This window comes from Salarias fasciatus, chromosome 12, assembly GCF_902148845.1.
Source record: "Salarias fasciatus chromosome 12, fSalaFa1.1, whole genome shotgun sequence".
In the NCBI taxonomy this organism is placed as follows: domain Eukaryota; kingdom Metazoa; phylum Chordata; class Actinopteri; order Blenniiformes; family Blenniidae; genus Salarias; species Salarias fasciatus.
Genome location: NC_043756.1, coordinates 31,263,528 through 31,285,001, shown reverse-complemented (window position 1 = coordinate 31,285,001; position 21,474 = coordinate 31,263,528). Strand labels below are relative to the sequence as shown.

Here is a 21,474-nt window from a genome sequence, read left to right as displayed (position 1 = left end):
TTTTTTCATTTTATATCTCGTGAAATGTTATCTCAGTTGTGAGTTTATGAATTTATAATAATTGTATAATAAAAAGTTGTTTTATGAGTGACCTTATTGTCTTCAGCATTTTTTTTTTCACAAAATGATCTTTGAAAACTAGGGGTCGTGTTATAATCGGAGTCGTCTTATATTTGGGCCAATACGGTAGATGGTAAGGTTGGGTGTTGGGTGAAATCATCAGCTGATCGGGGAATAGCACAAAAAAGTTCGAATTACCACCAACGTCCGAAATTAACAGCCGCCAACGGCAGACGAATTTTCTGTTTGGCGAGTAAATAGAAGGGTTATCTGCCAGACGGGGCAAGCGGGTGAATGTTTTCTACCATGATAATAATAACAGGAAGCGTTTTGGGACGCAAAGTGTTTGATTGCTACAAGTTGAAATAAAAACATAGTGCAGCATGTCCAGGGTTCTGCAGCGCCCGGACAACGGACAGGGAAAAAAAAAAATAAAAAAAATAATAATAATAGCGCCGAGTTTGCGGCTAATTAGCAGTTGTGCACCGCAGAGCAGCAGCGCGCTCTGCGCCGCTTTGATGCTCCGTGTGAGCAGCGCACTGCTCGGCATCTCTACCCCCCCTCCTCGGCAACTCTCGGAAACGCTCGAAAACACCCCCCCCCCCCCCCCCCCCCCCCCCCCCCCCCCCACACACACACACACACACACACACACGGATGAGACTCAGATGGAGTCAACTGAACAGAGCGTTTTCGGAGGAAGGAGGAAAAGCAAGGAAGCGGCGCAGTAAAAGACACAGATCGAAGAAGCTTTCAGTGCCGGTTATCCTGTATAGGCCCTCTAGGGGGGGCTAGAAATTAAATACGAATGAGCAAAACCGGCCGATCAACGTCCCCTTTAAATTTAATTCAAAATGTTTTAAAAACTCTTAAATTCATTAAAATCGACAGAAACCCTGTTTTTGGCATATGTCTGTTTTGGAGTTATCGTCCCCCCCTACAGAAAAGTGCACCAGCCGCCACTGTTGAAGTTCATCAGCTGTCTGCAGCTGCTGTGTCTCTGCATCAGACTGCTGTGATTGGACCTGTTGATCATCCCTGATCAAAACTCTCTGTTCAAGTTCTGCAACATCAGGTCAACATGGAGGACGGCAGCAGCTGCACTGAACTGTCAGATGCTTCCTGCTCTTCCTGAGAGAATCCACTCACCTGTTCCCTTCGACTGACACAAGCGATGAAGTTATCACATCTCTGAAGAGTCTTCAGCCAACTCATCGGATCGTCAGCTCTGAAACAGGACAACACAATAAGACAGAAGGAACACACACACACTGATTGAAGGTTTGGTTTGTTGGTTTGGGGTTTTCGCAGACCCTTCTCTGCGTCGCTGAGGACCGCTGGAGACTGACCCTGGTGAAGTGGTGACGCCCGCCTTGGCACAGCGTCCACGACACACAAACGAGGCTCGGGAGTCATGTGTCACGTCTTCATTTCGGAAAGCTGGAGGATTCCAGGAGGCAGGCCGCAATGGGTTCATGACGTCTTCATAGCTGAATCTGCGGGTGCGGGTCTTCGTGGCGCTACAACAAGAAGGTAACGATCATTAAACTAATCGACCGCAGATATGTATTAATCAAGATGTGTAGCAAAAAACCATTCAGAATCTGCAATCTAAACATGAATTTAACTTCATACTAACTGAATTCGCCAGAACATATTGAATACTGAATAAGTGATGCACAGCCAGTTAACAGTGACATCTGCTGGACGTTCACAGGACTGAAGCATACTGTAAGAACTTCCAACATGCAGGGAACATTCAGTCAACAACACGTGAAGCTGTAAACATCCTACACAAGAACGCACAGCTGATTTCAGTGGTTTCCCCCCTCCCAGAGCCACACAGCCTACGGCAGACTAACCTCCTCCAAATGAACTCAGACAGAGAACGCACAGCCGCTAGAACGCCATCAGTATCGTAACACAGAGAGGAATGGTTAATGGAACAAACATGGTCCAGATTCAGTCTCCACAATGCCGGTCCGAGTCTTCCTGACACTCTGAGAGGAAACAGCAGCAGTGAGGAACCGTTGACACGACAACGCTGGTCGGAGCCGCTGAAAACACATTTTCAAAATGGTGCCCAAGGTGGAACTTTTAGAAAACACTTGTGATCAGGCTCTGTCTCCATGGAAATTAGAAAATGCAACTTTTAAGAAATTCTGCTCCTTATCCTACTCCTGCTCCTGCTGGTGGTCCTGATTCTGGTCCTGGTCCTGGTCCTGCCCTTCATGGCCGTAGTAAGTCGTCGTCGTGCTCATGTACTGTATTTTGTCAAACAGCCAACAGAACGTCACCGTAACAACAGTCCAGCCTGGTGTTCTGTCCGTGGGAATGTTCTCCTATTGAAATGTTTAGAGTGTGTTGTTCTCCATGGTTTCATTACAGAAACAATCAACAGCACCAACTAGTGGACCAGAAGTAGAACTTCATGGTTCTCAGTGTTGGTTCCGTGGTCAGGGAAGTGGCTGAAACGTTGTAAGTGAAAATCCTTTCCTAAAAGAAGAGTTTTGTCTTGAAGCGTTGTGGAATAATGGAGGCGTCAGAGACGAGCGAGGGAAGAGCTCTGAAGAGGAGCAGCAGTTAAACTGGAGAACATGATTCTGATCAGGTTTCAGTCGCCTGGTCCAGACCATGAACTGAGAGCTGAGTGTGTGTTGTGACGTTCTGTTACCTCTGAGCGGAGAACCCCTGCAGACTGTGGTGGGACATGTGATGGGACAGTCCTCGGAGGCGGTGCAGGGCAGCTACGTCAGGACCGAGCTCCTCCCACTCGTCTTCTGCCAGATCTGTCCAAGCAGGAGAAACTTCACTCTCATCCAGGTTCTTACACACTTCTCACTTCTCTGAAGGTTCTGCTGGTTTTCAGTCTGTGCTGGACTGAAGGTGGAGCTGAGCTGGAACTCAGACCTCCACCCTCACCTGAATTCTACTGAAAGAAACACCAGGAGGCTGAGAGAAGTGAGGCTGTGACTGGTTCTAGACGGATTCTCCTCCTCTGGGTCTGGTTCTGCAGAAAGTAGATTTCCATAGAGATCTTCTACTTACTGAAGCCCTCCGTGAGGATGAGGAGGCCGAAGAGCAGGAAGACCTTCAGAACCATCCTGCAGACAAACATCACATCAGACAAGTCGTATTATAATCGACATTTGGAAAGTTTTCTTTGATGTGACAATAATTTCTTTTAATTTAAAAAGGTGGGTAAGTTTTTCCCAGTTCTGCACTGCTTGTGATGCAGCAGCAGCCTGAAGGAACAGCTCTCGTTGTATTTCTGTTTTTATGCTGGATGCTTTCGCATTTAAGATGGATGGATGGATGATGCTGATTTAAATGAGCATCTGACAAGAAAGAAGGCAGAAACTGCCAGAGAGGCACAGAGGTTAAAAAAACAAAACAAGATTCAAGCAACATCGACCAGAAACTGCAAAATAATGATACGACTGAATGGTCTGCCCGAGGTCAAAAAGGTTACGATGAAAGACTGGGAGCGATATAAACAGAAGAGTGGACGGATGGAGACTGAATGAGACGTTTCCTCCTCCTGGTGGAAACGTATGAAGACACTGAGGACGGTGGACTCCTGCTCTTGAAAAATATGATGGAACATACTCAATTGGAACTGGACTCATCAGAATAACTCCCAGCTGGACGATAACTTCTTCTCATCCATCATGGCAGCTGCAACTCCTCTACTGCAGAACGGTTGAGCAGGAGCGTTAACACAGGTTAGAAACCGACAACTCTGCATTTCAGTAGCAGAAGACTGAAGGTGAATTTCAATCACTAGAAGGAATATCTGCAACTGCTCTCACAACCATTTAGTGTGAACACCATTTCTGAAACTTGATGGAACACAGATAAGGGAATGAACTCTGAGATGGAGGGTTATGGACTTAGATATATGAACAGAAAAAACAAAGGCAGTAGAGGAGCGGCCTCATGTGGAAACAAACACCTGAAATTCAGAGTGATGGATCACATGACCGCAGCGATCGACAATGTCTTACAATGTGTTACACTCTCAATATGCAAAGAAAAAAATTAATAGTAGTATAAACAGAGCATCAGGCTCAAGTATTGAAATCTTTCAGGACTGGATGGAAGAATATTTTCAAAGAGCGATCACAAAACCGTTTTCATGTGTGGAGGTTTCAGCATTGATCCACTAAACCCTGGTGAACGTACTGACAGATGAATTCATCAACACTGCGTACAGCTGGAGCTTCTGTCCAAAACTCACCAGACCCTCCACATGACATGAAAACAGACAGCAACGAATACAGAAGAGTAGGAAATGAAGAATGCAAGGAAGACTCTGACGACACAGGAACGAACAGTGACATTAACAGTGCATACCAGGAATTTATCAATGGATTCACATCTTTGTATAATAAAAACTGTCCTGTTGTACGCTGCAGTAAAAAAAAAAAAAAAAAAAAAAAACTCAAAATGTTGATCCCCAAAGGTCTATTAAATGCATATGGAAATAAAAATGCCTTGTTTGGAGGTTTCATCAGAAAGGAAAAGGAGGTAGAGAACAAATACAAAACATATAAAATTAAATTAAAGGTACTGTAGGCAGGATTTTGCTAGTCAATGCTAATTTTTCTGTGTTTTCTTTGGATTAAATGTTAGAGTATCCATTGATAATCCTTTAGGGGTGTAGTATAATTGCTCTACCGCGAGGGCGCAGCGTTTCCATCTGTCTCTGTTCTGAGCTGAAAAGGAATCTCCACAGCTCCAGGTATCTTTGACCAATCAGAAGAGCCCATGAGGCTCTAACCGTGATTGGTCGAGGGGCGTTCGTCGCACGTTCTTGTGGGAGGGGCTTAACTTGCCTAAGGGCGTGATGTCAGAGAAAACAGGACAGGATTGGCTGTGCTGGGTTCAAATCGCCATCTTAGATGGGTCAAATCGCCATCTTGCTTAGGTAACCCTAAGCAAGATGGCGGAGATGCCGAATCCTGCCTACAGCACCTTTAACCAGTATTTTTTGAATAGTAAAAGAATACTATCATAAAATGTTAGATGATCCTGAAAATGATATTAAATGTGAAACATAATAAACAGTGTGATAAACAATGGGTCTGGAAAGACTCCTTTCTGTGAAACAATGAAGAGGAATACTGTAAGGATGTTTCTGCAAATAACAAATAAGTTCTTTGTGAATGTCGAACCTGACCTTCACCTGCGTATAAAGCTGGCAGCAAACATTTCCTAACAAACTACAGACCTGTCTTTCTACTTCCACAATGCTCTGAGACTCTGGTGAAACTTTTTAATAGCAAATTATAAAAATGTTTCGATATCATCTGTTGATGACCAGTATGAATTTAGGAGAGGAAGATCAACATCTCTGGCAATATTAGATTGAATTAAACACGTCACAAATACCATCAACCAACAGAAATATGCAGCAGGATTATTCACTAATTTAAAAAAAAACATTCAACACCATAGACCACAGAATATTAATGAAAAGACTTGAATAAAAATAAAAACATGTCCAACCGGGAGACAGCTGCTCATCTTGTCTGGATTGTGGAGTCCCCCAAGGGTCAGTGTTGGGTCCCAAACTATTTATATAACAAATATTTATGTAATGTTTCAACTGTTTGAAAACCTGATTTGTTTGCAGATAATACAGATATATTTTCTTGAGGTTACAACCTGAATGATGTAATTCAGCTCCTCTCCTGGGGGGGTGGAGCTTCCAGGCCAGGCCTGGCAGGGGGAGAGGTTCAAGCCCGTTCAGGCTGCCTCTGCTTGGCTCTGACTCCCCCTGACTCTCTCTCTCTCTCTCTCTCTCTCTCTCTCTCTCTCTCTCTCTCTCTCTCTCTCTGAATACACATCCCGACCAGATATAATTCTAATCTTAAAATTAGTCTTAATCCTTATTTTAAGCCTAACATTATCCCCTATCCTAAACTGAATCTCAGGTTCCTGCCATGTGGAACCAGTTTCAGTTAGGGAGGTCGTCTTCTCTCCCTTCTCACTGCACATGTTTAACTGGTACATGTTACTAACCACCGTCTGTCCTCCAGTCCAGGAGCTGTCTCCCTCATGAACCGACAGCAGGACAACAAAAAACCCCAACAGCAGGACAACAAAAAACCCCAACAGCAGGACGACAAAAAACCAGCGGACAGCAGGACAACAAAAAAACCCCAACAGCAGGACAACAAAAACAACAAAAAACATCAAACAGCAGGAAAAAAAACACCCCAGCAGGACAACAAAAGAACATCCGACAGCAGGACTTGAAGCCAGCCCTGGATCTACTGCCTGCTGCTGTTAGTAAACACGTCTCCCACCCTGAAGCCGTCTTCATTGCTGCTGCAGACTTCATTCAAGCAAACTCCTGGTCTGTTCTTCCCAGATTCCAGCAGAACATTCACTGTCCAAATAGGGAATGATAGACTTTGGACCAAATGTCCACTGTGAGTAAAGCCCACCCTGTAGCAGGAGCCAAAGGAAATCCAGGTTCAGGTTCAGGTTGCTTTATTAATAGCTGAAGGTAGATTTGCTCTGCAGAGGGATGACATTTACACACATTTATACACAGTTCTAAGCGCCAACTAGAACACACACAAAAATACGCCAAGGCTCCACCAGTCAGGACATGAAAAGGGAGAGAAACATTAACATGATACATACATCAAAATACGAATAAATATACAAACCAAGGTAAAACAAGTTTAAAACCAAGATAAAAAAAGTAAATAAATAAACAAAAAAATACCTCTGCAGTCTGATTGTGCAGAGTCTCTACAGCTTGTTCAGTTCTATAATAGCAGCAGGATCAAAGCTGGTTCTGTAACGTTTGGTTCTCCCTTTAGGGACCGGAACCCTCCGTCCAGAGGGAAGAAGCTGGGACTCGCTGTGTAAAGGGCAGGAGTCGTCATTTAAAACAGAGAGAGCTCTCCGCTGGAACTGTTAGGTATGCAGGGATGCTGGAAACAGCTGTGACTCGCCAATCAGTGGAGAAGACCATTTAACTATTTGGTTTAAAAAGGCTGAGTACCGAGAGCTGGAGAAGCCCCTGGACCACTGTGCGCCACCATGACACCGTGTCGGGACGGGCTTTTGATATTTGGCAGGTGTTTAAAGGAATACTCCACCCAAAAAACGATTTGGCCTCATTTTCTACTCACCCTCATGCTGAGAAACACTCTGGAGCACTTTTTTGACGTTTCAAATGCAGTTGGAGATGTTTGGGGATTTTCGTTGTCAACAAACAGGGACCGACAGAAAAAAAGGTCCATAAAGTCCACAGAACGTTCCCATTTTCCTTCATACTGCTCGTCCGCTGTAATCCAAGTGTCCTGAGCGCGTAACGTCCATAATTAATTCTTAACGAGGTCATTTAGTACATTTTAAGAGCCCAAACAGGTCGCTCTCGTACAGCTCCAGTGCATGTCTGCACGCGCACCCTGACCTACGGAAGCCTTGGCAGACCAAGCCAGACGCTTGCGCGCTTTCAGCGACTACTTTTCTAAATTGCAAGCGTAGAAGAAGAAGTTCCGCTGTTTATATTCTGCTGTGAGTGACCGAGCTGTGGACAATCACAAAAGTGACTGGCTACTGTTTTAAAGCTTTGAATTCGGTGTCCTGCTGAAAGGGCACAAGCGTGTTGCTTGGTCTGCCGAGGCTTCCGTAGTTCAGGCTGCGTGCAGACATGCAATGGAGCTGTATGAGAGTGCCCTGTTTGGGCTCTTAAAATGTACTAAATGACCTCGTTAAGAATTAATTATGGACGTTAGGCGCTCAGGACACTTGGATTACAGCGGACGAGCAGTATGAAGGAAAATGGGAACGTTCTGTGGACTTTATGGACCATTTTTTCTGTCGGTCCCTGTTTGTTGACCACGAAAATCCCCAAACATCTCCAACTGCATTTGAAACGTCAAAAAAGTGCTCCAGAGTGTTTCTCAGCATGAGGGTGAGTAGAAAATGAGGCCAAATCGTTTTTTGGGTGGAGTATTCCTTTAAGAGCTACACCAGAGACCTTGAAACATCCTGTCATTTTGCCAAAAAGAAGCACATGTATTCACTGTTCTTCTGAGAAACAATCATCAGTTGGACCTGGGGCTGTCGCGGTAAACTGGTATTGACGATAATCGTGGTATTAAAATAATGAAATTTCAGTATCGTGTTCAAAATGCGCACATGATAATATCGTAAAGAGGATGCAGTGCCACTTGAAACGTGTTGAAGTGTATTTTCAAAATGCGCTGCTGTTCTTCCGCCCTGCTTCGTCTCCCTCCTGCAGCCCCCCCCCCCTCACATATAAACACAGCAGAGCAGAGGTAGCCTCACGGCTCCTAGTGTGGCTCCAGTTAGCGAGCGTCACGAGTGAACTAAACATGTCGGCGGTGGCCGACAGCGACAGCGAGACGCTCCATCCTCACCCGAAGAAAGTGTGTTTAGCAGCACTGACTGCACGCTGATGCAAGCCGGGTAGTAGTGGGGCCCGTTAGGTATGGAAAGCCAAAGGAGTCACAATTCGCTACTAATTCAACGCGTCAGATCCTTAAGATGCTGTAAAAAACGCCCGTTTTTAAATTACACGCCGTAAAAAACGCGCGTTTTAAACCAGCAAAACGCGCGTTTTTTACGGCGTTTTATAAGATGTTAATGAGCTCCGCCCTCTGAAAAACACAGCCAGTAAGTTTAATCTTTCTGAAGCCAATCAGCAGAGAGCACAGCGAGGCCACAGCAATGGATCCAAGAGACTTGTCAGCTGGAGGAAATGACTGAAATTCAGAGGATTGAAATATGGATCTGCACGAATTAAAACATCTATTTTGAGATGCTAATCATTACACTTTCTCCCATGTCCACCAGTAATCAGTATCACTGTCTCCAATGTAATCAGAGGATTAAAATATCGATCTGCACGGATTAAGTATACTCACCGTGGCCAAATACACTATGCTGAAAACATGTAGGTGGTTTATAAAATAAACAAACAAAACCTTGATCATCGCATTTCCAAAAGTATTAAATCCAACTATATTTGCTTTTTATTTATTTGCGTTTTGTTGTTGTTTTGTCAAAACTACGCGAACAATCTCTTGCTAAAACGCTTATTTTGAGATGTTAATCGTTACACTTTCTCCCATGTCCACCAATAGTCGGTATCACTGTCTATCACCGTCTCTAATGGAATAACTGCAGGTTTAGCGCAGACAGTCTGGTTTAGCGCCACATCTGATCTGCCAGCAGGTCGTGCTCATAAGGTGATGTTGTGCATTTTAACCACGGGGCGGCAGTAGTGGTTTAAACAACGCTTTAAAATTCTTTCACGTTTTAAAAAGATATTAATCCTTTGTGATATTTATATTTTATATTTGTTATATTGTTATATTTCTTGTGCCTGCACTGGAAAATAGAAACTCTCCAACTGTATAACAACAATAAGACCGTTCTGACTGTCATGGTCCAGTTCCAGAGTTCATGTCATCTGTGGAAATGAATTATGATGCTTCTCTGTTAGAAGTACCATTTGAAATGTGTATTGAAGCGAGCTGTTGTCCTTGTTTTATGATATTTACATGGTAAAAACATGAAAATAGTAACATGACAATAATCTGCTTAACTCCATTGTGTTCCTCCACTGATCCCAGATGAAGAGGCTGCAGTCCAGTGAGGCTGGATTCATTACAAATAACCACAGGAGATGTTTTTATTGTTCAGCATATCAACATATCTATTGATTATTTAAGACATTTAGTGTATAAATTCGGAGTGATGAGGAGATCGTTACAGGGCGACCTCTGCAGGTCATTTTTTGTAACTACTTTCATGGAGCCACGGTGATCCATGCAGATCGATATTTTTATTTAATCCTCTGATTACATTAGAGACAGTGATACTGATTACTGGTGGACATGGAAGAAAGTGTAATGATTAGCATCTCAAAATAGATGTTTTAATTCGTGCAGATCCATATTTTAATCCTCTGAATTTCAGTCATTTAGCAGAAGAGCTGAAGTCTCTTGGATCTGTTGCTGTGGCCTCGCTGTGCTCTCTGCTGATTGGCTTCAGAAAAATTAAACTTACTGGCTGTGTTTTTCAGAGGGCAGAGCTCATTAACATCTTATAAAACGCCGTAAAAAACGCGCGTTTTGCTGGTTTAAAACGCGCGTTTTTTTTACGGCGTTTTATTTTAAAACGGGCTTTTTTAACGGCGTTCTACAGCCTTCGGTAAGAGCGGCGTAAAATACGTTTAATTTGTCTAAACGCGCGTTTTTTACGGCGTTCTATTTAAAAACGGACGTTTTTTACGGCGTCTTAAGGATCTGACGCGTTGGATTAGTGGCGAATTGTGACTCTTTCGGCTTTCCATAGTCCGGGGGGGGTTTCAAGTTGTGTCGCCGTCTTCTCCGCCGGCCCCCTTCTAGCAACTAACCGGTGAGTACTCGGAAAAGGGCCCCATGCGGGGGATTTTCGACACGTTGTCGTTGCAGCGTCTAGCGTAGCGCCTTAAATTTGTCATTGAAAGTGACTGATGTCAGCCGTCCCTCGGGGCCCCCTTCAGCTCGGGGCCCTAGCCAGTAGCGGCGCCTCTGCTGGAGAGAAGCAGCTGCTGCTCATTCCGCCTCCGATTTAAACAAACAAACAAACAAACAAACAAACAAACATTCTCGGCAGTGTGGTGGTGGGACAGGATTTCACCCCATCAGGGCCCGAGGGTTTTCAGAACCCACCAACCCGACGTATATTATATAAGGATATTTATAAGGATATCTGCACGGTATATGCATATTATATTAGGTCATATTATGTCATTATATTATAGGATGTTCTTTGAAGTATGATTTTAAAACTTAAAAAGGGGTAGGATTCTTTAAAAAAAAAGTCTTTACTTCTTCCTACTCCTTTTTTCGAACTATGTTGTTGTTTTTCTCTTTGTTGTCTTGATTTGCATTAACTTTTGGGGTTTTTTCCATTTTTTTCTCTTGTATGTACAAATTAGATACATACGTTTATACAGGTTCGAAAAATAAATAAATTCATTCATTCATTCATTCATTCAAATGACGCCTCTGCTGTGGATCCTCTGTTAATCAGCTCATCAGATTTTAATTAGCTGAGTGTAACTCCACTTTTGGTATGCAGTTGTACAGTTACTGTCCTCATATTGTTTCAACACCTCATTTGACAGGTATTCTGACTGTAATTCATCTGGGAAAAGAGAGAAAACAAACAAAAATAAAATTAAAGATGAATCTGAATGTTTGTACCATTATTAGTTAATTTTTTGCTGATATCGTGATAATATCGTTATCGTGATATTTTTTGCTCATGATAATCGTGAAGAGAAAATTTGATATCGTGACAGTTTGTCCTGTCAAATCCATGTGGAAAGTTCTGGATCACCAACGTTAATGCTGCTGCTGGAGTGATCATGATGAAGTTATTATACCTGCAGGCGCCAAAGAGGAAAGGTGATGGAGCCGAAAATGACTGCTGAGTTCCTCCTGTCTTTAGAGGGTTCCTCCTGTCCTGAGAGGGTCTGGACTCATTCAGACTCCTGGTGAAATGCTTTGAGACACGTGGACAACCTTTACCGGTGCTGGGAGGGGGTTAACGGACACAGGCGCTGCTCTGGACATGGCCGTGTTGTGGGTGCAGTGCTGGTTGAAGCCCAGACAGATGGATTCCCCGCGGTCACCGTGTGAGCAGGTAGTGTTCGGCTGCATTGTGCACGCCTTGGTCACTGATATAGTTTACTGAATTACAAAAACTCCATCTGGAGTCAGTGCTTTCAAAACGGGCAGAGGACAGGTCGAGGTCCTCAGCATGTTGGCAGAGTGCGGTTTGTTTTACAGTCACTGATTAACTGCAGGCTCTGTCATGTACGTCTGTTACTGCTGTTAAAATCCCCCTCAGTCTTCAGCCTGGGTTCCCTCTTTGCAGCTTTGAAGCGACACTCCCGGCTGGAAGCTGCAGTGTCTCTGGCCCTGTTTGTGGTTCCTGAGGTTCCTCACCTTGTTGTTAAACCAGGGGTTCTGGATTGGGAACACATGGATTGTTTTCCTGGATTTTTCAGGATCTGTGCAGAAACTAATGTAGAACATGACTGAGACTGTGTGGTGGTCCAGATCTGAGCTATCTGGTCTCGGACCAGACCCTGATCTCCCTACTGGCTTCTCCTGCTAATGAGAGGCAACATGAACAGAGCAATGCTGAGACTGAGGTGACAGCAGGCTCCTGCTACAGGGTGGGCTTTACTCACAGTGGACATTTGGTCCAAAGTCTATCATTCCCTATTTGGACAGTGAATGTTCTGCTGGAATCTGGGAAGAACAGACCAGGAGTTTGCTTGAATGAAGTCTGCAGCAGCAATGAAGACGGCTTCAGGGTGGGAGACGTGTTTACGAACAGCAGCAGGCAGTAGATCCAGGGCTGGCTTCAGGACCAGATCCAAGGCTAGATCCAGGGCTGGCTTCAGGACCAGATCCAAGGCTAGATCCAGGGCTGGCTTCAGGACCAGATCCAAGGCCAGATCCAGGGCTGGCTTCAGGACCAGATCCAAGGCTAGATCCAGGGCTGGCTTCAGGACCAGATCCAAGGCTAGATCCAGGGCTGGCTTCAGGACCAGATCCAAGGCTAGATCCAGGGCTGGCTTCAGGACCAGATCCAAGGCTAGATCCAGGGCTGGCTTCAGGACCAGATCCAAGGCTAGATCCAGGGCTGGCTTCAGGACCAGATCCAAGGCTAGATCCAGGGCTGGCTTCAAGTCCTGCTTTCTGGATTTTTTTGTTGTTCTGCTGACGGCTGTTTTGTTTTTTGTTGTTCTGCTTTCGGATGTTTGTTGTTGTCCTGCTGTTGGTTAATTTTGTTATGTTTTCAGAGTAAAACAATCAGCTTAAATTATATTTTCCTTCTATTTGTTTAAACATGTCCTGAATGCTTCCTGGGAGTTGATTATTCTTTGCTTTGAACCTGATTTGTGCCGTTTGACTTTTTATTTGATCAGGAAACTTTAACAGTCTTGCCTGCAGAAACAATGGATGTGTGTGTGTGTGTGTGTGTGTGTGTGTGTGTGTGTGTGTGTGTGTTCTCTATCTGCCAGTCTGTTAACAACCCCAAATGCTCTTTTTTGAAGTATGAACAGTGATTGTAGAGAACTCTTGAAGCTGTTACCCCGAACCTCAGGACAATACATGTATAGATATATATATATATATATATATATATATATGTATATATATATATATATATATGTGTGTGTGTGTATATATATATATATATATATATATATATATATATATATATATATATATGTGTAAATATTTATGTATATATACAATTTCACTCTTCTGTTTATATCGCTCCCAGTCTTTCATCGTAACCTTTCTGACCTCGGGCAGACCGTTGAGTCGTATCGTTATTTTGCAGTTTCTGGTCGACGGTGCTTGTATCTTGTTTTGTTTTGTTAAACTACGTGCCTGTCTGGCAGCTTCTGCCTTCTTTCTTGTCAGAGGCTCATTTAAATCGGCGTCAGTCCGTTTGACCTTCGTTGCCTGTTTCAGAGGGATGTCTTCAATCCACTGATGACCAAGTCACCCATTCTTGTGTTTTGCTCAAGGTCCTCGATTCGCTGTTCCAAGTTGTCTGTTGTCTTGTCTTTTTCTTTGACTCTGTGTTTCAGTTGTTTCCCATTAAGTCACGCAGCAGGTCTTGTTGTTTTGCTACTTTTCTGTTCGGCTGACAGAAAGTTGAGAGACTTGTTGATCTCCTCCACCCCAGAGTTGGCTTTTTTTGGTGGTATTGCCTTTTCTTCTGCTCTTCCTCTTGGACTAGAAAAGATAACAATACTGGATCCGGTCCGAAATATTCTGGTCCCGAACAACGTGCTGCGTGAGTAACGATGCTGGGCCACGTCACACCGAAACAGGACGGAGGCTGGATGAACTGAAGCTGCAGGGAACTGAAGTCAGATCAGAGCAACACCCCTGGAACCCGAACCAGCCAGAACCAAAGGTCCAGAGCAAAGTCCAGGAAGGTGGACTTCCCTTCACTCCTGAGGAGACGAACATGTCGGTGCTGACGGCGCCTTGGACTGTGGAGGTGCCAGCTCCTGGGTGCGGCGTGACAGGAGCAGGGCTGTCAGGGCCTGTTTTGTCCTGAGGTTGGGTGTTTTTTGTGCGGGTGTTTCGTCCTGCTTTCAGGTGTTGTTTTGTATGTGTTTTGAAAGCGAGCGCATCCAGCATAAATACAGGCGTGAATTACGATGAGAGCTGTTCCTTCAGGCTGCTGCTGCGACAAGCAGTGTAGACCTGGGAAAAACTTACCCACCTTTTTAACATGAAACGCAATTCTGTAACATCAAAGAAAACTTTCCAAATGTCGATTATAGTACGACTTGTCTGATGTGATGTTTGTCTGCAGGATGGTTCTGAAGGTCTTCCTGCTCTTCGGCCTCCTCATCCTCACGGAAGGCTTCAGTAAGTAGAAGATCTGTATGGAAATCTACTTTCTGCAGAACCAGACTCAGGCCCCATCCACACGAAGACGAATCCAGGCCAAAACTCAAAAATATTTGATCCATTCACCCTGTCATCCACACGAATTCAGCACTCCGAGGATCTGAAACCAAACATCTTTGAAACCAGGTCCCAGGGTGAACAGATCCGAAAACTGTTGAATCCATGGCGCCGTAATTACTCCTGTTTTGGAGCGTGTCCTGATGCGCTGCGTCATCGCGCGAAGTCGTAACAAATGCGCAGAACTCTGTAAACAACAATAACAACGGCGCTGTGCGGTGTAGCAGACGTCCTGCTGAAGACTGAAGCCTTTTGCCGCTTTTGCAGCAAAACATTGCACTCTGTCAGCACCACCGGATACAACAAATCAACACGGAGAACGCCAAGCGTCATGTTTTTTTTTTAATTATTATTATTATTATTATTAATATTGTAAATATACACGTACATGGCAGACATGATGCCAGGGGGAACACAATAAGCAGTCAGTTTCTTTCAAACTGTTTAAATTTCTCACAGATCCTGATATTTTTTTACAGCCTTTTTGTTTTCAGAGTCTTTAAACATTTTTATATAAGAGAGTACAACATTTTTGAAGTGGGTGAATGACGGCTTCCGCCTGCTATATTTGCATTTATGAATAAAGAATTTTGGATTTTCGGATTAGTAAATTGATGACAAAAAATCCGTCCTTCTTTTCCTGTTTTCTGAAGAAACAAAAAGAAAAAAAAACACATTTTCCCACCTCAAAGTAAAGTCCATGTATACATTAATAATTACAAAGCGACAGAAATCCTTCCAAAAGATCTTGGAGTCGTCACATGTCCAAAAGAGGTGTTGATTTGTTTCAGGGTGATTTCTGCAGAAAGAACAGTTCACATCAACGTCTCTTTTATATTTTGTCATGAAGTGGTCAGCAGGATGCTTCATGTAATGTTGGATCGACCACGAGAAAGATCACGAAGGGCTGCTGGGCGGAGGCGCTATGATATTGCCATGTATGGAGCGCCACCTAGCGGCCTGGCATGTTATTGCAACGTTTCGGCCGTTTTGAAAACAGTCATGTGGACGGTCAGAAATACTGAATAAGCTCCATCTTCACAGGCAAACGTTTTTGGAACTATGAGCGTTTTGGCTTCATGTGGACGGGGCCTCAGAGGAGGAGAATCCGTCTAGAACCAGTCACAGCCTCACTTCTCTCAGCCTCCTGGTGTTTCTTTCAGTAGAATTCAGGTGAGGGTGGAGGTCTGAGTTCCAGCTCAGCTCCACCTTCAGTCCAGCACAGACTGAAAACCAGCAGAACCTTCAGAGAAGTGAGAAGTGTGTAAGAACCTGGATGAGAGTGAAGTTTCTTCTGCTTGGACAGATCTGGCAGAAGACGAGTGGGAGGAGCTCGGTCCTGACGTAGCTGCCCTGCACCGCCTCCGAGGACTGTCCCATCACATGTCCCACCACAGTCTGCAGGGGTTCTCCGCTCAGAGGTAACAGAACGTCACAACACACACTCAGCTCTCAGTTCATGGTCTGGACCAGGCGACTGAAACCTGATCAGAATCATGTTCTCCAGTTTAACTGCTGCTCCTCTTCAGAGCTCTTCCCTCGCTCGTCTCTGACGCCTCCATTATTCCACAACGCTTCAAGACAAAACTCTTCTTTTAGGAAAGGATTTTCACTTAGAACGTTTCAGCCACTTCCCTGACCACGGAACCAACACTGAGAACCATGAAGTTCTACTTCTGGTCCACTAGTTGGTGCTGTTGATTGTTTCTGTAATGAAACCATGGAGAACAACACACTCTAAACATTTCAATAGGAGAACATTCCCACGGACAGAACACCAGGCTGGACTGTTGTTACGGTGACGTTCTGTTGGCTGTTTGACAAAATACAGTACATGAGCACGACGACGACTTACCCCCGATGCACACTGGATGCGGTCCGGCTACGGAACGGCTCCGGTCCGGACACCGCAGCTAATCCGTAGTTATTAAAATCAATACTGTGATGCACACCGGCCGCGGTCCGGTTCCGGAGCCTCTGCGGAGCTCCGATCTCTTTCCGCAAAGATCCTATTTTTCCGCACGCCGCAGCCCTACCGCGTCAATTCAGACGGAAGCAAGTCGCGTGCCCGGAAGGAAACGCGATACGTGTTCCAAAATAAGTCACTTCAAAATAAAATCTGTGTCGTTTTTTTTGCCTTGATATTCTATTTTTTACGTCTTCTGGTAGAATACAGAACAAACTACGTCATGTAGTCATTATATGCATTAGAAGAATGAACGGTTTTGCATTTCGTCACTGCTGAGAAGCCAAATGACACCAAAATGGCTCAAAACAGCTCTGTGACCGGAGCAGCTCCGTGTTGCCGGATTTGGCGGGTTTGTTCCAAATCAAGCGTCTTTTCTGAACACGCCGGACGGGTTGATGAAATGATTCTGTGTTTATGACGTGTTTTTTATCATACAAATACGGTTTTAATGTGCATTTTCATCCGAGACGGCGGTTTGGGCTCCTTTCTATTGAGTAAAACGGGTTTCAAATTGTCTACGGGGGATAACGACGGATCTGGCAACCTCCTCCGGCTTGACTGTGGAGACACCGCAGGCGGCGTGAATCACAGTGCTGCGGTGTACCGGCCGGAGCCGGACCGGAGCCGTTCCGTAGCCGGACCGCATCCAGTGTACATGAGGGGTTACTACGGCCATGAAGGGCAGGACCAGGACCAGGACCACCACCAGGACCAGAACCTGGACCACCAGCAGGACCAGGAGCAGGAGTAGGATAAGGAGCAGAATTTCTTAAAAGTTGCATTTTCCACTTTCCATGGAGACAGAGCCTGATCACAAGTGTTTTCGAAAAGTTCCACCTTGGGCACCATTTTGAAAATGTGTTTTCAGCGGCTCCGACCAGCCTTGTCGTGTCAACGGTTCCTCACTGCTGCTGTTTCCTCTCAGAGTGTCAGGAAGACTCGGACCGGCATTGTGGAGACTGAATCTGGACCATGTTTGTTCCATTAATTATTGCTTTCTGAAATTACGATACTGATGGCGTTCTAGCGGCTGTGCGTTCTCTGTCTGAGTTCATTTGGAGGAGGTTAGTCTGCCGTAGGCTGTGTGGCTCTGGGAGGGGGGAAACCACTGAAATCAGCTGTGCGTTCTTGTGTAGGATGTTTACAGCTTCACGCGTTGTTGACTGAATGTTCCCTGCATGTTGGAAGTTCTTACAGTATGCTTCAGTCCTGTGAACGTCCAGCAGATGTCACTGTTAACTGGCTGTGCATCACTTATTCAGTATTCAATATGTTCTGGCTAATTCAGTTAGTATAAAGTTAATTTCATGTTCAGATTGCAGATTCTGAATGTATCTTGCTGCACATCTTGATTAATACGTATCTGCGGTCGATTAGTTTAATGATCGTTACCTTCTTGTTGTAGCGCCACGAAGACCCGCACCCGCAGATTCAGCTATGAAGACGTCATGAACCCATTGCGGCCTGCCTCCTGGAATCCTCCAGCTTTCCGAAATGAAGACGTGACACATGACTCCCGAGCCTCGTTTGTGTGTCGTGGACGCTGTGCCAAGGCGGGCGTCACCACTTCACCAGGGTCAGTCTCCAGCGGTCCTCAGCGACGCAGAGAAGGGTCTGCGAAAACCCCAAACCAACAAACCAAACCTTCAATCAGTGTGTGTGTGTTCCTTCTGTCTTATTGTGTTGTCCTGTTTCAGAGCTGACGATCCAATGAGTTGGCTGAAGACTCTTCAGAGATGTGATAACTTCATCGCTTGTGTCAGTCGAAGGGAACAGGTGAGTGGATTCTCTCAGGAAGACGAGGAAGCATCTGACGGTACCAGTGCAGCTGCTGCCTTCCTCCATGTTGACCTGATGTTGCAGAACTTGAACAGAGAGTTTTGATCAGGAATGATCAACAGGTCCAATCACAGCAGTCTGATGCAGAGACACAGCAGTGGCTGACGAAGCTGATGAAGAAGCCGGGGGGGGGGCTCTGACCCCCTTGGTCGGGGGGTCTGTGGATCTGCTTCCCCGAAGGGAGTGGAGGGGAGGCCGAGAGAGAGAGAGGGGCAAGCGTTTCAGATCGCCCGAGTCAGCGGGTCTGCCCACCCCTGCTTCTGCCGGAGAGGGTGAAGGGGGGGGGGGGGGGGGGGTCGAACTCTCTCGCCAGCTCTCCCCGTGAACCGGGGCGGGGGCGACGAGCAGACCCGACAGATGCTTCGCACGCTCCTTTGGAATGTTCCGCGGTGGAACATTAGTATAGAGAAGAAGGAAAGCAGCATGCACGTGGATGTGCACGAGAGAGACAAACAAAAAGGGAAAGAAGGAAGAGAAAGAACAATCACACGTGTATAATGAACAAACTTCAGTTTTTTGGGGGGGGCATAATCAAAGATGTTTTTATTCCAAGCTAAACAACTATCCAATCTTGAACGTTTAAACAATGATGTCAGAAATTTTGTGGTTTCAAAAAGCAGCTTGTCTTTGTCACAGACTGCTGCTAATAACCTCAGTGTGTACTGCTTCATGCAGTAGAGCTAAAAAAAAAAAAAAAAATAGAAACGATAAGTTGAATTGTGAAAAACCTGACAGCAGCAGCTTGGAGTTACTATGGCTGCTGTCTTCATTCACCAACTTGTTAAACAAACTTTCTTAAAACAAGAATGTGTGTGAAATGTGGAAAGTACATTATAATAAATAATCATTCTGTATTGCCAATAATTTCTGACCATTTCAATGTTGTGAATGATCGCTTTTCAGCAGGCTACTTTTACGATGTGTCCCTGAAAGCAACACGGTGCTGCACGGTGCAGGTTGTTCACTGACGCAGAGGGTTTCAAGGTGTTTCACAGGTAATGAAGGCGGTTCAGGAGGAGCTGGATACTGACAGGTTAACTGATGGTGTTACTGCCTCTGTCAAGCAGCTGCCTCAGATTCTCAAAATCATCTGGTGGGCCAAATATTATTGTTCGCGGGCCACTGTTGCCGACCGCTGCGGTAGATCATTAACCCAGTCTGTGCTTGCCTTGCTGCCTGTGGCTGCTAGGGCAGCCTGCTGTGGTCAACCGCGGCTGCGTTTGGGTTAAAACAGAAAAGAAGAAGAAGAAGAAAAAAAACTTGTGGCCACCGCCCCTTCAACAGACCGGCCGTTCGGGAAACCTCCCGAAGCTCCCGATGGCCAGCCTGCCCCGGTCATCGGCTGCGTCCAGCCAGACTGAGGGGCTCGTTTGGAGGTTCACATTAAGAAACGAAGGTCCGGTTGGTCGTTCCAGATGATCCATCGGCTGGAGAAGGAGAGGGGCTGCAGGTGCTGAGTTGTCTGTGCGGTCCTGCTGGGTCTTGCTTTGCCCGCTTCGCTGGGGGGGAGTTCACCGGTGAATGAGGAGTAAAAGCCGGTCCCGTTGAGTCTCGGCCAGCGAGGCAGTTTCGGCGCCTGTGTTAATCCGTGAGAAGACGCGGTCCGCATTTTCTGTCGACAGAACGTGGCAGAAAACTGATGATCCGGGCGAGATATCAGCCTTTGAATTCCCCGCTCGGCCAATCAGGCGGTGACTTGGCAAGCCACCTCCGTTTTGGGGAGCGGGTCTCACGAGCTCCCTCGTAATGGTGGTATTGCACCCCCGTGTCCGGTTTTCCCTACTGTGGGGGCTGAGATGTGACGCCATTATCTGTCTTTGGACGAGAAAATGGCGCTAGCTTCATGGTGGGGGAAGAGCGCCTCCTTTGTTCTCCTATGTGTGAAGATCAGGCCTGCCTTGTGCTGAGGGTCAGAGGCCTGTGGCCTAGTTCTCTGAGGAGTATTTCCATCAATGCGTCCCCAACACTGGAATGTGCCACTCTTGCCCATTGAATTGCCCCTCAGGGATGAATCCGATTGTGTTTCTACCCACCCTTATGGCTGTGAGCTCCGCGTCATGACCATAAGGACAAGGTCTTATACAAGCGGACTTTGTACAAGCGGCCAAAATGAGCTTCCTCCGTAGGGAGACTGGGCGCTCCCTTAGAGACAGTGGGAGGAGCCACATCACCAGGGGCGAGGTCGGAGTAGAGCTGCTACTCCTCCACATCCAGAGGAGCCAGTTGAGGAGGCTCGGGCATCTGTTTCGGTTGCTGAGTGGACGCCTCCCTGGTCAGGGGTTGCAGACATGTCCTGCTGCAAAGAGGACGCGGCCTGCCACAAAGAAGGGAGAAAAAGATCTGGAATTTAAAAAAAAAAAAACCTAAATACCCCCAATTATTGAGGTGAAAATTCAAATAAGATAAAAATTCTAAGAGGACAACGATGTCGGCAAATCATGGTCAGTGGAATTGTTGTTGGCTCCATCAATCTCGAAAGATCATGGGTGGGTTTGAACCGTGAGTGTTTGGTCAGGGAGCTGCAGGGGCTGGCAATGCCTGTAAATGGCTGATCTGCGGATGCCGATATGGCATCCGCAGATCCTGCTGCGGCCGCTGCAGATGAACTCTCCTCAGTGTGGTTGGGATGTCAACAGTCTCTGCTGTCTCCGAGTCTCTTGACCCCACAGTGGGTGTCTATTCTCTCCTCTGCTGTTCTGAGGACATCCTGGGTGGTGGTCCACCAATCAGAGCGGTTGTAGGCTGCTAACTCCAGGTCGGAGGGATCAAAGCCTCAGCCTTGAGGTCACGTTTGCAGACATCCTTGATCTTGAGAGCTGGACGTCCCTTTGACCTGTCTCCAGTAGCCAGCTACCCGGACAGTAAGTCTTTTGGGATGCGGCCATCGTCTATTCGGCTGATGTGGTCAAGCCGTCACGAGCGTCTCTGGGTCAGGATAGAAAACATACTGGGAACATCTGCTCTGTCAGAACGTCCACGTTGGAGACACAGTCCTGCCAAGTGATGCCCAGTAGTCTGCGAAGGCAGCATTGGTGAAAAGCATTCAGC

General features: G+C 45.8%; 2 long non-coding RNA genes across 2 annotated transcripts; one reads left to right on the top strand and one right to left on the bottom strand.

Annotated features, from left to right (window-relative positions):
- The first annotated feature begins 2,740 nt into the window (after window positions 1-2,740).
- On the top strand, window positions 2,741-14,524 carry LOC115398136 (uncharacterized). The gene is made up of 3 exons (XR_003932556.1): window positions 2,741-2,851; window positions 3,077-3,079; window positions 14,514-14,524. It is a non-coding gene; the product is annotated as an uncharacterized LOC115398136 (long non-coding RNA).
- Window positions 14,493-16,033, bottom strand: LOC115398135 (uncharacterized). The gene is made up of 3 exons (XR_003932555.1): window positions 15,923-16,033; window positions 14,549-14,551; window positions 14,493-14,514 (listed from the first exon to the last, which is right to left on the bottom strand). It is a non-coding gene; the product is annotated as an uncharacterized LOC115398135 (long non-coding RNA).
- Between the last annotated feature and the right edge of the window lie 5,441 nt (window positions 16,034-21,474).